The 16,639-nt window shown below is 37.6% G+C and overlaps 1 protein-coding gene across 1 annotated transcript in view; it reads left to right on the forward strand.

Moving 5' to 3' along the window:
• LOC134623806 (L-amino-acid oxidase-like) overlaps positions 1-16,639 on the forward strand; it is a 67,472-nt gene that overhangs the window by 45,758 nt on the left and 5,075 nt on the right. The gene's annotated exons all lie outside the window — the stretch shown is intronic.

The raw sequence follows: 16,639 nt of genomic DNA on the forward strand, positions 1-16,639 counted from the left end.
CATCCACAACTATTTTCAGTTGCGGATGATAAAGGATTCAGAAAGTTTATTCATGCAGGCCCATATGACAGAGACGGTGTCTCTAGGGGCCACCGTATATATTTATATATAAACATTATGCTGGCATTAGGTATTTTCTGTTCTGTAGTTTGCCCTCTGGTGGTTGTTTTTGTGTATATTTTTTACTCTGCAAGATCTAGCCAGAGGCAGTTTCACCTCTGTTAATCTGTTGCCATCCATGCCTTCACAAGTTGATAAACGGCATCATCTGTAAGTAATATTGTTTGTTATCACTGGGACGACTTGTGTGCATTATTATTTGTTGTGAAGGCGTGATATAGTTTATAGTTTGAATTTAATTTGAATGCATGTATAACCTAAGCTAGTAAGGTTAAGCTAGCTCATATGCCATGTGGTTTCTTTAACATTTTGATCATGAGCGTGATTTCATTTGATGTTTTATTCGGGCACTCACTTAACAGATAAATATTGTGCTCATATTTTTTAATATGTGGTGTTATATTTTATATTGATGCAACATTTTTATTGGTTTATTTCTGGTTTTGTCAACAGTTTCACACTATTTCCTTATTAAATCATCCAACTCAACACATCGGCCTGTTCCTTGGATTTTGATTAGGAGAGTGTTTAGCTGTCTGTATAGCTGAGTCTACGTTCACGAGGACAACACTTAGTGAGGACAGAACAAACATATATAAATAAAACCACGTTATTTTTACATTAGTAATTCCTTTTGTGCATAATTTTAGATTGTTGTTAATACTAAATTAATTAAAGGAACAAAACAACCTGAAGAGCCGTTTGGGAGCCGAAAGAGCCGGTTCTCTAAAAAGAGCTGGAAATCCCTTCACTATCATGTAGCTACCACTGTCACTGTTATACAACTAGTACGTATTAATAAAACACTATAAAAAAAGAAACTTACCAGGCAGTGTTGCCAACTTCTTATTTTTTCTGTTTCTTTTTCTGTTTTTTATGGCAGTTGTAATTATTTTTTCATTATGGTCCAGTGTATGGGCAATTCAAACAGGAAGCATGTTTAAACTAACTTTTACGTGTTACAAAAACTTAATATTTTCTGTTGTTTTTGAACAAAAGTATTTTGTTCAATATACTCAAACATTTATTTTTTTTAATTTTTGTGTTGCACTGATTTTTAATGGTGTAAGACAAAGGACGGTACATAATACAACCACATTTAGGCTGAATTTGGGCGTTTTTGATTTGATTGCATGTGAAGGAGTTAAAAAGATTCTGTGATATTTTGACATCCTGTTTTTTTTGTTTTTTTCTGTTATGCACACTGCTTATGTTTGATGAATTTCAATTCACTTGACATTTTACTTTGGCATTCTCCTTTGCCAGATTATATACTTTACAAAATAGATGTTTTAAACACAGACCACCCTTCTCTCTCTCAGGAAGACCAAAACCTGTTGGTGAGTTAGTCAGAAACACGGTAAGTTCTTACAAGCAACACAGCTTCATTTCATTCTTGAATTCATTATGGAATTTGTAAATGCTCAGTGATAAATACAGGACTCAACACTTATGATGAGGAAAATATTATATAAAAATGTCTTAATCCTTACAGTGATTAATGTGCTATAGGTGTTGGTTACAGTAGCTGAATTCAGTGACCCAAACACATAGCAAGTAGTTAAAAATTTATATTTATGTATTTCTAACAAAAATATAATAGGTTAAATATTATCTCTTGATAACTTGAAAGGTTCGGCCACTATTGCACTTATTTTTGGACTAAAATAGAGCCACAAAAGGAAGCTAAAGCTAAAGCTACTGAGCCCCATAGTTTCCAAGTCTGATGAAGGGCTTGAAAAATGTAACATCTCTAAGACAAAAAAATCACTAGAGAGCTGTTTAACTGTTGGAGATACATTTTATCAACAATATAAGACTACGTGGTTTGTCATTACGGAACTTTTGTTTAGCTTTTAAAACAAATAATAATAATAAGCACTAGTTGCCCTGGTCCTTTCCAATGTCAATCCAGAGGAGAAATGCAGACTTGCACATCTCTTCTAGCATATTCTGAAAATTAATTAATACATGCCCATGCTACATTTTTTTTAGCCTGTAATTTTAGTCTGTTCTTAGGTGGTTACTACTTAAAATGATAATGTCATAATATAATTTTTATAGTTGGGGTTGTGAATAAATACTACATGTTGCTGTCATGAAATTACTGAAGACGTTCTGGGAGCAGAAACATTACAAATTGGATCATATTGATTGGTATGCAACACGGTAACCCCATAAAACTTACAAAATACTTACATAATACATAATGTCACAAATGCTTATTTTTTATTTTATTTTACACTTTCTGCACTTTGAGATTGTTCTTGATGTGTGCTAGTGAAGCTGAGAAAACAGTTTTCATCAGGTGATGATTACCCTGATCACAAAACCAAGAATGATGAAAGGTATTTTGCCTAAAACATGAACATATTGAAAATATAACATCCCTAGCTGCTTAAAGGGCTATTGGAATAAAAATAATAATAATCATAGAAAAAGAAAATGTGTTCAGGAGTCCATCACTTTAGTGCTACAGACAGAAATTAGTGAGTAAGACTTAAATATATCTGAGGTTTTGGAGCATTTTTGAAAGTCTTGTCATTATTTAGTCATTGTTATGCTGTGTTTCAGCAGCTGAAGATGTTCTCACAGACAGAAAGACACATTTAACCAGCTTCTTTTTTAACGTCTCTGACAATAACCACACTTGAAACCCAGAGACAAAAATGTATGCAGCTGACCACCCTCAGTTCAACATATAGGAGCTCAAGGTTTTTTGCATAATGAAAATGCTACGTGGCATTGTGGACATCAGATTTATTTTTAACTGGTGGTCACATGGTCAGCTACTTGACAGTTCAAGCAGTGTGTTTGCACGTGAGTGGGATATTTAAAATACATAAACCAAGAGTAGCAAACAGGACACATAACTGTTTTAAATTTGATACATTACTTTTGTCACAATTGCATTTCATAAATGAACAAAACTTATTACAGTAAATGATTTGGAAGGGCAACAATTTATAAATTATTTGTTGTTGCAAGTGTAATTCCCAGAATGATTCAGCTTTCATTTAAAATAACAAATGTGTATTTGAAATGTAATTTGTATTTAAAACTGAATCGGCAGTAGCCAGCTGACTGGAAACAGTTTGTGGATCACTTCTATTTTACAATCCAAAGTCACAAATGAAGGATATATTAGTCTCCAGTTTTAATGTTACTGAAGCTATGAGAGCTATGGAAAAGAACTGTGAAAAGAGTTACATTTAGACAGAAGGCAATGAATATTTATCAGGTTATTAAAATAATTTTAATGTTTTAGATTGTGCAGGCTACTTACTTTTATATGAAGAGTGACTGTGTTGATTTATAATTGATGAAACGTTGTCAGTTTGCATGAAATAAAAATTACCTCAACCAACCTCACATCATCACTTCTAATTTAAAATGTAGCAGTGTGTTAAAATTGAACCATAAACCGCATTACAGGTATGAGAATGCTGTTGCAATTTTTAAAAATATATTCACTGTGGCCTCTGTGGCAACACAATATGACAAATCTAGCTTAAACAGAATGCTATAATGTCATAAGCCATCAACACAATGTTCATTTATGGTAAAAATGGTGATTCTGAATAATGTTGTCAACACAAGACTTGTCTTATATGAAATATTGAATTTGGGGGAATATAATTCTAAAATAAATGTATTTAACATGACTTGTTGCTTTCATACGTATATACGTACAGTATGAGAAAAAATTTTATAAATATATTGCCACAAAACACCCCACATATATTTTATTATTAAAGTTTTTGTTCTTGCAAAGCTAATGCATTAACCCCTGTGTGTCATTTTTGATAAAAACTCAAAACAAAAAACTGTTTGTAAGACATGTCATCTGTTGTATTTTTTCTCCTTGAAAAATCTAAATAAATTGCACAATACATTTTTAACCAATTTGAAAAAAAAAGCCAGATGTAGAAAATATGATAGAAAGTCATATATGTAAAATAAAATGTAATTATTTATTTTAACAAATTTGTAGGTATGCCAAATGTCTTTATGCATTCTCAATCATCCAGGTAAGTAAATCTCCAAAAGTTGATTCTGTTCATCTGGACGTAGCGTTCTGTGGGAGAAACATTTTGTCACTTATCCAAGTGACTTCTTCAGTCTCAGCTGACTGCGGGTTTCCCCAATCTTATAAACAGTACATTTGCACGATGACTGAAACCAGCCCACTGAAGGAGCAATGGGCTGGGAGGTCAGTTCCTTGATCATCAATATGCAAATTGTCATGACCATTGAACAACAACCACTGATCAAGGCCCACTGATCGCCCACTTATGAGTACCATGAATATCATTCACAAAGAGTTGGGGAATGGCTGCAATCACAGCATTGTAAGATGGTGAAAGATGTACCCTTAGGCCCCCTCCTCGATTCAGAGATGGTCTTTCCCTTTTCACATGAATAGCCTCCTTGACTCCGCGCTCAAACCAGCGTTCCTCCCCGTCCAGGATGTGTACATCCTTATCCTTGAATGAGTGTCCACTGGCCTGTAGGTGTAAAAAGACTGCAGAGTCCTGGCCTGACGAGGTAGCTCTTCTGTGTTGTGCCATCCGCTTCACCAGAGGTTGTTTGGTTTCCCGATGTATAAATCCTGGCACTGTTTGTGTCAGGGGGACCCGATCCTTGGGTTAGACCAAATTTTGGCACAGCGTGTTTTGGGGTTTAAAAGCCAAAGAGACATGGTGTTTAGAAAAATGTGTCTCAGCTGTTCCGATACTCCTGACACATGCGGGATCACTACAGGTTTTCGCTTAGTCAGCAGTTGTCCTTCTCTCCTGGATCGGTTGGAGCTTTCTCCCACTGAAAATGCTACGAACAGCAAGTATGTCAAATGTTTGTCGATGTATAAATTCTACATTTTGAAAAAAGAATTAATGTTTTCTAGCAATTAAATCATATTTCAAGCTTTAAGGGGTTAACCACTAACCCACAAAGGTACTTTAGTTTAGTTAGAAGTAAACAACCAGACAATAATGAATCATCATTTCCTCCACAAGATGGTCATCATGTCACTTTGCAAAGCCGGCTGCCTGCTATAATTCAAAAGAGAAAATATTTTAATTTCTTCATTTAAAATGAATCTCAGGGCTGAGGTTAAAACTGTATTGCTTCATGTTAGCTCTATTAACACTTGATCATTCATTTTCATCCATTTACAGTAACAAAAATCAGTCACTTCACCAGACATGTATGTTTCACGAAGATCACAGTGAGGCTGCTTTTGGATAGTGTAGTGTGGTGACTGATTAACTCTACTGTGTGTAAAAGAGGATTACATTCCTCCCATGTGATGTTTGATGTTCTGCATGATGACACTGAGTAAGTACAGAAAAAAATATACACAATGGTTCAGGTTGCTTCCATGTTTGACAGTTGATGCCACACAATGTGGAACCATCTTTTCACCTACTCGCAGGCGTCAAAAGATCCTGTATGATGAACCAAAGATTTCAAATTTTGATTCATCAAACTATAATCGCTTCTTCTGACATCTTAGCAGTGGCTTTGTGTTTACATCTTTGTGTGGAATTCATTTATCTGCTCTCATTTACTGTTTTTGCTGTTTTGTAGGTTGTTGAAATTAAAGCTTTAACCTGAGATTCTGGTATTTCTGGCAAAATACATTTATATTTAAAAATCAATTCAGGATTTTCATGAATCAATATTGCGTTATTCAAGCTAGAATCGCTTTTAATCAGAAAATTGATAATTAAATCCCAGTCCTAGGAGCTGCCCTGTGACGTTAGTATTGGTGTGTAATACAAACAATAGCAGTTTTTCTATTCTGTCCTTTAAAAAATAGTGTTTTAGTTCAAGATTCAAGATTTTTATTTGCCATTTGCGCACAGGACCAACAGTCCATCCACACTGGAATTCTTGTGCAGAGCTCTCCAGGTCAAGTTACATTTTTTACAGGATAAAGACAAAGCAATAACAATAAAAGGAAAATAGAAATAAAACAAAGAATGCAGCAATCATAGTATTTACTATATATACAAAAACACTGCATAGATAGAGTGGTAATACACTTCCTACTATTGGCACACATGATATTGCACATTTTTACAAATCTGTTTCAGTGAGTATATTGCACAGTAGTCAGTGATTTAATCCTGTTGTACATTCAAAGTGGGGTGAGGTAGTGCTGTGTTAGTTTAGGTTTTCAGTGGTTTTTTGTTTTGTTTTCCATCAGTCTGACAGTTGAAGGTAAGAGCTGTTGGAAAAACCTTGTTCTGTGCGTGATGATGCTGTCCGCTCTGTTGTGTCTCAGACTGTACATACAGCTTTTGTGTCTGAGCAGACGGTGAGCTGGATGGATGGTGAGCCTGATAAATATCATGACAATATTTATCAAATGTGAAGCGTCACCACTCACCACTGGCAGCTAACCTGACAAAGCTGTCAGGAGGATTAATTGTTTTCTATTTGCAATATGTTTGATATTTGTAGTTTTGTGCACTTTTGGCCATAAAATAAAGTGCAAATTGACAGCTGATTGGGGAAAAGTATTGACAAACATATTACATATTAATATGTAATTAATATTACATATTACAATGGAAAAATACCCACCAGCAGGAGCAGGGGTCACTGACACTAAAAAAGATGGGTCAGATGCACCCCAGATGGATTTTGTAATTTGTCTGTTTGTGTTGGTTTTTGATCTGCATGTTCTCACGGCGAACACCATAGGGGAGCTTTTTTGCTTTTCCTACGTTTTGCTGAACTTGTTACGGTAACAGGAAGGACAAAAAACGCAGGACTCATTTGCTCAAAGGAAGAACAGAGGGTTTATTCACAAACACCAGCTGAAATGTGCGACAGTGACAAAGTGCTATATACAAGGGTGCAGGGATCAGGGCTCCAGGGAATCCGCAGGGAAAAGCAGGGGAACACTCTTACTCCTCTTCTGTCTCTCCTGGTGTCTCATCAGTCTTTCACTCCTCTCTCGCACCAGAATCTCTGTAAGGAACAAGGGCAGATCTAGGGTGTCTGTACACAAGGAAACGACGTGTTAACACAAGAAGAAAAACCAAGGGAACTAGATTAGTAGTGTCCTAGCCAGGATTTCACTGACACAGGTCAAGCAACGATCCAGCGAAGAGCTGTCTCGCTTCTTCCCTTACGTAGAGGCCAGTTGATAAGACGCAGGTGTTACTCATCTCCCAGGTATCTAGGCCATAGGTGGGAGCCCACAATGAACTCTGCCCAGGCGACAGAGGAGAGTGAGAGGGGGAGAGGGGAAGGAGAGAAAACACAATAGCGGAATTTTTCTCTGGCAGATCTGCTGGACCGTGACAGGACTTGACTGTTCGGGGGGAGGGTTCTTCCTGAAGTCTAGTATTAATTCCTTGGTCTTGTCTGTGTTGAGGATGAAGTCGTCTTCCTTGCCATAGACAAGAACGTTGTCTACCAGAGCCCTGTACCCAGACTCCTCCCACCCCCTAGGATGGGGTGTCGTCAGCGTATTTGCTGATGATGGAGTTTTCCTGGTGGAGACACAGTCATGGGTGTACAGGGTTAGGGTTTGCTCAACTGTCTGCTGAGCTCAACATTAGCACTGGATCTCAGCAGACAGGTGTCCTTCCATTCGTACCACCTGTGGTATGTCTGTCAAAACGTCCAGAATCCAGTTGAAGGTGGGAATGGGGATGCTGAGGTCTGACACTTCATAGCAACTGGTGTGAGTGCTGCTGGCCTGATGTCATTCAGGGTGGAAGTGTCGGGTCTTTTGGGAACTGGTATGATGATAGAGAATTTAAAAATACATGGTACTACTGCCTGGGATAGTGACAGGTTGAAGATATCAGTGTACACACCAGCTAGTTGTTCCCCACGGGACTTCAAAACTCTGGGAGGAACTCAGTCGGGTCCCACAGCCTTGTGGGGGTTCACCTTTTTCAGAGCTTTCAGGACCTGTGTGTGTGTCACCTGGAAGATAGTGTCTGTGGAGTCACGGGGGTCTTTGAAGGTGTGTCTGTGTTTAATCTGTCAAACTTGGCATAGGAGGTGTTGTCTGGAAGGGTGATGTCTCAGGGGTCAGTGGTTGTTGTGGTTCCCCTTTGTTTGAATTCCCTGCCACATGCTGCACGTGTTGTTGTTGAGGTAATAGCCGTCAAGTTTTTATGAGTGGGCCCTCTTTGCTGCTCTGATGGACTTCTGCAGTTCATGACGGGCTCTCTCTCTTGCTCATGTCTGAGTGAAAACAATGAAGAAAGACAGGTTACTTTAGATAGGTATAGTGTGCATGTCTTTAAATTGTTACATCTTGCATAGGTTCAGTTAGATGCAGTCTGACCCACACAGCTGAAAGTGCTTATAACTTTCTATGCTAACAAAAGTTAACAAATGTTATTTAGAGCTTGAAAGTAAAACCAACTTTTTCCATTTGCCTTGTTCTTTTACATGTTTATAAATGCTGTTCATGAAAAATAGCTGCTGAACGCTTGTAAGGAGAACTCAGCTGCTAATATGAAATGCCACATCACTTTTAAGCCTTCACACCTTGTTTGTGGTCAGCAGAGAAATAAAATTGTGAACTGGTATAATGAGCATGTCTCTAACTGAAATCTAGTACTCACAGTCTACTACACAGAATAAGTGTAAGAGTGTACCATGCTGTAAATAAAGTGTAAATAAATGGAGTTGACTTTCCACATTTGTTTGTTTGTACCGTGCTGCACCTTGCTGTAAATGGCACATGCTGTAACATTTCACCAGCTGAGTCCTGGTGATGCCTCCAACCCATGATTTCCATGCGACAGAAAAAACAAAAATCTAAATATTGAGTTGAACCTTTGCAGTCGATGTGAAAGATGAACAGGAAACAAGCCTAAATACCACCAAACTACTTCCTAAAAAGAAGGTTTAAAGGTGATTTTTAAAGGTGATAATAAGCTTCTGTCCTCCTGCTTCTTTTCTAAATCTAAAAATAATATATGTTTCTATCATGTTTAGTGATATGAATCTCAATATGCAAAGAGGGAAGTAATTAAGTAAATTCAATTACATTTATAATGTGTGCATTTAAAGAAGTAGCAGATAATTGAAATGTGGGTGTGTAAATACAGGATGTCCAAAAGTGCATTTTATGTCAGAGAAACTTTTTTAAACTTCATTTTGTAAGCCAAATATCACAAAACAATATGAAAGTGAAAGGCATACAGAGCATATGTAACTTAGTGTGCTGGAAATAAGTAAAGAAAATGCATCACTGTTTCAAAAAACAAAATTCAATCTAAAAATGTGGATTTTATAATTATTATTAAGACATAAGTTGTTTTCCAAGGTTAATGTCATGACTGTGTGCAGGCAGGCAGAAAGAGAGGACCCAAAATGCAGGACTCACGGAGGCAGACGCAACTCAAAATACTCAGCTTTATTGCTGGAAAGAAACTGAACAAAAAAAACTAACTAAACTGGGAACACAGAACAAATTAAACAGGCAGGCAAACAGAACACACAGTGAAAGTGAGGGTATGACGCAACAGCGAGCAGGGGAAGATACAGACACTAAACATTACAAGAGGTGAACAGAGCAAAGAGGAAACAGCTGGGAGACACGGCTGACGCTGATTACACTGATGAGACAGGGAGAGCACATAGCTGAATGCACTAACATAAGGCACAGACCTACAAAGTAAAACAGGAAGTACACGACAGACACAGAGATCCAGATGAGGCACAGAACATAACAGACACAGACTCATGAGCAGACATAGTAACATCATGGACAGACAGAGGGAACAAAGAAGAGAGAGACCAGGGCAGGCACAGAACAGAAACATAACAAATGTCAAATCTCAATGGAAAACACAATCAGAATAAACAAGATCATAATAAAGAAACACAAAACACTGAGTCACCGGACTCAGGACCACGACAGTTAAAAAGTATATAAGTGCCAGCTACAAGGAGCCTCACCATCCCCTAATGAGGCCCTGCATACCAGCATGGAGGCATACCTGAGTGTCCTGATATGAAGTTTGAGCTGTCTCTGAAGTCATGGACTACTTTGATGTACTGAGACTGTACCTGGTTCCACTAAAGTAAAACACACAGGGGACTTTTTGTAGACTGCTTATACTGAAAAAAGGACCTTCCTGCAAAGCATGATGGGACAGAAACATTTGTGTGCACATGCTTAACAAGAAGAGTGAAGAAGTCAGGATGTGTGAATGATTTCAGTGAGCATAAAATAATCGGTTTACTGTTCTGAAACAGAAAATTGTAAAATTTTACAGCATGTTGTATCTAAACAGGTTGTACTTACTTCAAATTTAATGTTTGATTATAATGTTTTATGAACAGCAGTGCAACTCTGCTTTGTTCTGGATTTGCACCTATAACGAAATAAAACCAGTTTGTGCTAAAAGAATTTTATTATCCATTTATAAACAAAGTGGCTTTAACTCAAAATATGTGTTTGAGGAAGAAATAAAACAACAACATCATGCTGTTCAGTTGATGACCACAGATCATCACATAGTGAAGAAACTTCTCCTATGCTGCCATCTAGTGTTCACTGCTTACATTGCTGCAGATGATGAGGAGAATTAACGAAATTGTTCAGGTCCTTCCTCCCTGCAGCTGCCAGACTGTACAATCAAAACTGCTCTCAACAAACATAGATGTTGACATCAGTGCTGTAACTTGCACTAATCAACCGAACAGCTACTACTGTTATAATTTGCACATTATTTTTCTCAGTTTATAACTAATTTATTGGAAGTTACATGTCTACTTTTTAATATACAGATACAATACACAATCTGTACTTTTCTAAATATTCTGAATATCCTAAACTATTTAAACATCTTTCAGTGTCCTGCTCTGTTTGTACACTACAACCTGGGTTTGCCACTTATCCATACGTTAATTTTAATAACTATACAGTACTCTGCTTTGGTAACTAATGTCCATGATGTAAAAATTTAAAAATTATGTTTCTGTTCTATGTCTGCTTCCTGTTCTGTATGTATTAAAGGGTTATTCTATACTATTCTACTCTTGTACTCTTGTGCTCTTTATTCAGTGAACATAAGCCTTGAGAGATCTGTCTTGTAAGAAATTTTGCTTTAAGAGCCGTTGCTCACATTAAACAAACTTAAGATCCACTCTTATTCACCAGAATTTCCATAATTAAATTATGCAGAAAACTGTTGCTTAACAAAATATCGAGTGAGCCAATAAAGCAAGGTATAAATCAACTCTACTAGCTTGCCTTTCTTCGTATATGGATGGTAAAATAAAACAAAGGTGATGCCTCAACCCACAGGAAGAAAACAGAACAGATGCCAAACCTCGAGTTCCAAATGAAAGTAAAATTGCCTTTTTTGTGGCTTCTCCAGGATGTTACAGTGTCTCCTAGTGTGCTGTTCTTGATAATGAGTAGAGGTATTAAGATGTGGCACCTTATATTGGAAGGTAGACCCGACAATAATACATAGAGAAAAAAACCCAACAATCACATGACTCCCTATGAGCAAGCACTTTGACGACAGTGGGAAGGAAAAACTCTCTTTTAACAGGAAGAAACCTCCGGCAGAACCAGGCTCAGGGAGGGGCGGCCATCTGCTGCGACCAGTTGGGGTGAGAGAAGGAAAACAGGATAAAGACATGCTGTGGAAGAGAGACAGAGATCAATAACAAGTATGATTCAATGCAGAGAGGTCTATTAACACATAGTGAGTGAGAAAGGTGACTGATGAAGAAACACAAGGCATCATGGGAGTTCCCCTGCAGCCTACACCTATTGCAACATAACTAAAGAAGGATTCAGGGTCACGTGATCCAGCCCTAACTATAACTAAGATGGGGCCTGATTATTTAAGACCTTGTATGTGAGGAGCAGGATTTTGAATTCAATTCTGGATTTAACAGGAAGCCAATGAAGGGAAGCCAATACTTGAGAAATATGCTCTCTCTTTCTAGTCCCTGTCAGTACTCTTGCTGCAACCTTTGGCCTTAAAACTCCCTGAGAAGCTTTCCATTGAACCAAAGTAATGCCAACCAGAGTAAGATACTGTATCATTCTATGTTTTTCAGGGCAGAGTACAATAACCTCAGTTTTATCAAAATTTAGAAACAGAATCCAGGTCTTTTTTAGCTTTATTTGACAAACACTGTGAAGAAGGGACAGGAAACCTGGGCCACCCGCTTTCATGGGGATGGTATATAGTTGCACGCTCAACACACTGAGCTAAAGCGGCACTCGGTCATCCAGGTCCTTATGTCTTTAAGACATTCCTGCAGTTTAACTAATTGGTGTGTGTTACCTGGCTTCATGGACAGTTAGAGCTGGGTGTCATCTGCATAGCAGTGAAAATTTATGCTATGTCTTCTAATAATACTGCCTAAGGGAAGCATGATTAATGTAAACAGCACTGAACCCTGTGGAACACCATAATTAACCTTAGTGGGTGAAGACAACAAACACATTGGAGTCTATTATATAGATATGATATTGCAGCGCAGTACCTGTAATACATACAGCATAGTCTATTTGCTCTAATCGGATATTATGGTCAACAGTATCGAACGCTGCACTGAGGTCTAGCAGGACAAGCACAGAGATGAGTCCACTGTCAGAGGCCATAAGAAGATCATTTGTAACCTTCACTAAAGCTGTTTCTGTGCTGTGATGAGCTCTGAAACCTGACTGAAACTCTTCAAATAAGCCATTCCTCTGCAGATGATCTGTTAGCTGTTTGACAACTACTCTTTCAAGGATTTTTCATATGAAAGGAAGGTTGGAGATTGGCCTTTAATTAGCTAAGACTGCTGGGTCAAGGGGTGGCTGGTTTCAGAGGGTGTTGATCAGGTCACACCCACTGGGGCCTGAACAGGGAACTTCTATGGTGTCTGCCACATATTAGCAGAGGATCCTTTGGATTGTGTGTATTGGAGGTTGATGCTTCAGTGGATTGAATATTTTCCACAGTGGTTTTCTGCAGAGCTTGGAGGGTGGGTGAACACCTGGGGCTCTTTGTTGTGTTTCCTCAAACATTTTTGCACTGTAGTATGGCAGAAACCTCTTGTATGCTTGGCTCTCTCCTGATTAGCAATGCCTTGTGCATAATCTGCAGTGTTAACATAATTGGTAAGTGTCAAAGTACCATCCACATGAATCTCTTAATCTAAAGTTTCCTAGAAGGACGTTATGATGTTATTCTAGGTATCTAAGTAACTCACTGAACTTGTCTGTGCTTTCAATGTCATAGATCAACGGGGTGTAGTAGCATTACAAAGAAAAAAAGAAGCAAAAGATAGTGTGAACAAGATTTAGTTCAGGTTTAGCATCTGGGAAAGAGAAAATAAAAATTGATTCAACAAACTGATTGACATTTTACAGAAAGCAGTCTGCGTCATTTGGTCTGTACAAAAAGGGTAGATGGCAAAAAAAAAAAAATCCTACTTGCACCAACTGCTTAGATCATGATTTTTTTTTCAGATGTGCCCTTAAAGATGAAGGTGTCAAGTCAGCATGTGATTGTTTTATATCCTGTTTCCCAGACGTACGACATGAAAATGGCTGGTCTCACAGTGGGTTTTGTTCTGTGGGTTTCAGCAAAGACAGAAGCAGCTTGTCTTTAGGTGTCTGCACATGACATGCCTAAATATAAAGGACTACTCAATAGCTAAAGAAAATATATTAATATACATTATATGAATTAATATATTAATTTACTGCAAATAAGTGATTTTGATTGATCCGTAATTTATATAGTTGTGTAGTGTACAACAGTGGCTTCATGATTACCTGTGTTACCTGTGTATAAAGGTGTGTCTTTATTTATTGTATCAAAAACTTGCATACTGTAGTTTTGATTGTTTTTTGTTTTTGGCAGAGTTAAAAATAAAAATCCTAGCTTGATCACTAATGAAACCTGTCATAAGAAAAATGTACATCAATACATAACTATTTCAATGATATTGAAAATGGAAGTGAAAAAAAAATGGTTTCATGGAAGATCCTGTGATCCTTAACCATCCACACCAACCACACACATAACCCAAAATGATAGTTTCATATTTTTTCGTTTTCACATGTGTAAGATATTGAAACCCTCAAAATCTCAACAGAAGAAGCTTTTAGTTTCTCAGCAGCTTTTAAGACCTAAACGTAAGTTTGAGGTTTTAATTACTTTAAATTATTAGTCTTATTTGGAGTATTTTTTAGCATTCAAGAATTCTCATGGTGTGTAGCACTTGGGTCCTGGGTTCAAATCCTGTCTGGGTCTTTTTGTATGGCTTTTACATGTTTTTCCCATGTCTGCATGACCTCCCTCTGCAGTCTTTCTCCACGCATAAAGTTATGTTAATTAACAATTCTTCATTGAGTGTTTGCTCTACAGCCAGATGACAGCCTGTATGGACTACCCTCTGCTTTTTGCCCTATGACAACTAGATAAGTTGACCCTGAATTGGATAAGCAGAACAAAATTGCACCCTGGTATAGGAAATTGCATATAAGTGGCACGTCATCATCCCAAGTTACCACAATATATGTTATTATAAGTCATTAGTGACTTTTGCCTAGTTGTTTTTCCATTAAATCACTCTCCTACTGATAACAGTTCATGTGCATTATGTACTCACATGATGATTTAATAATGAGATGTGACACTTCTAATCTTTGTTCCCTGTGCAATACCTGCAAAGTGTGACTGCTAATATATCTCCTGATTGAGCTTTTAGAGGGCCAGGACTGACTCAAAGGTCAAGATACATACTGTGTGTGTTCAAGAGCTGACACAGCTCAGAAAGCCCTGTTGTCACAGTTAGTAGTTTCGAAAAGTAAGATCATCTGGTTTGTATTTGATACATGTACAATGTAAGAACATAAAAGTGCTTACACCACCACGCTGTGGAGGGTAACTTTTGTTTGAGATTAAAAAAAAAACATGTCCTCCATCAGCTAAAATACATTTTGGTGCTGGTGCATGATTTAGGAATGGAGTGGAGTTCAGGACATAAATTTCAATAAGCACACTGTCTGAATGAAACAACTATGGATTGCAACTAGTTTTGGCCATCATCCAAAACTGGAGTTTTGGATGATGGCCAGGTTTTCTTTATTACTCATTTTGGGGGTTGATTTGTTGTTCCACTGGATTGGTTTCTTATAAGCTTTATATCAAAGTTCAGGTAAAACACACCCGCTATTTAGTCTTGTTTATAAGTATAGTAAGTAGGTAATGTGTCCTGCATTAACCAAATTCCTTTTTCGTATGGTAATAAAGTTTAGATGGTCCTCTGTTTTATGCATCCTCTACTTTTTATTGCAACCTGATGCCCTTTTTTGTGGAGCATTTTCTAGTTTTTTTTAGTTTATTTAGGTGATATCTTTTCAATAATCTTTATTTTGTAAGTTTGCCTTCAAATCTCACCATAAAAGAAAATTCCCTTTGAAAATTCCACTGGAAATTACAAAATGGTGCAGCAATAAAAATATACTTGTCACACCTTCATCTGGAAACCACAGCACATGTGACTCAGTGAATGACAAGCATATGGTTAGCACATAAAATCCTGGATTAAACAATCAAAGAAATATAGGTTTGCTTTACTTTCACTTCATTTGTGGCACAGTTCTTTTGACTTTAAATGACCGTTGACCTGATGGATGATTGTTGACTCGATGACTTGATCTAACCAGTTTGTCAAGCCCAACTAATTCGTGTGTGGATGTTTTTCACAGGAGTCAAATAGGTAAACGTTTCCACGTTTCCAAAGCACATAAGATGCTCGCTCACCTTAAGTGACTCCAACTGCACATGTGATGTTTATGCTCCTAACAGGTAAGAATTTATTATACTTACTTGATAGATAGAGTCATGATTCATCTGACTCAAATTCAGGACTCAAAGATGCAAGTTTAGTTTAGTGAGTTTATTTACAGTGTAATTGCGAGATGTGCTATTTACAAAATCTTTCTGAGGTTGTCAGTTAAAAAGTCCATTATTTAGAAATTCAACGGAAGGGAGGTCCCATGAATCAGAGTCCTCTGCTTCTCCTGAACAGAATCTCTCATCTCCACCAAGTGACGCACACTCCGCAGTTAGAGCACAAGTGCTTAACTGAACCAGGTGCATCCAGGAGAGGGCTGATATCCCAGCAGGATCCTGCCCCTGTAAGGTAGGTAGACACACCCACACACAGCAGCAAGCACACTGATGAAAAGGAAGAGCGAGAGAAAACAAAGTGGAGGGAGGAAAATTGCTGCAACGCACTTGAGGACTGTGACAGATAAATACATAGATAGGTAGATGACATTTGCTTAAATCAAATTCAGATATTGAAGGTATTATGCATTGTTTCAGGGGACAGCAGGGGATTAGGTGGGGGAATGCTTTATTTCATTTGAAAGAGAACTCAGTACTTTCCAAGACTGAAAGTAATGCTACAAGCTTTCATTGTGTTTTTCTCTTCCTCTTCTGTCTTTTCAAATAGCATAAGAACATAGCAACAATAACTAAGATGGATAATGTTCAGC

This window comes from Pelmatolapia mariae, linkage group LG3_W (genome assembly GCF_036321145.2).
Source record: "Pelmatolapia mariae isolate MD_Pm_ZW linkage group LG3_W, Pm_UMD_F_2, whole genome shotgun sequence".
Classification (NCBI taxonomy): domain Eukaryota; kingdom Metazoa; phylum Chordata; class Actinopteri; order Cichliformes; family Cichlidae; genus Pelmatolapia; species Pelmatolapia mariae.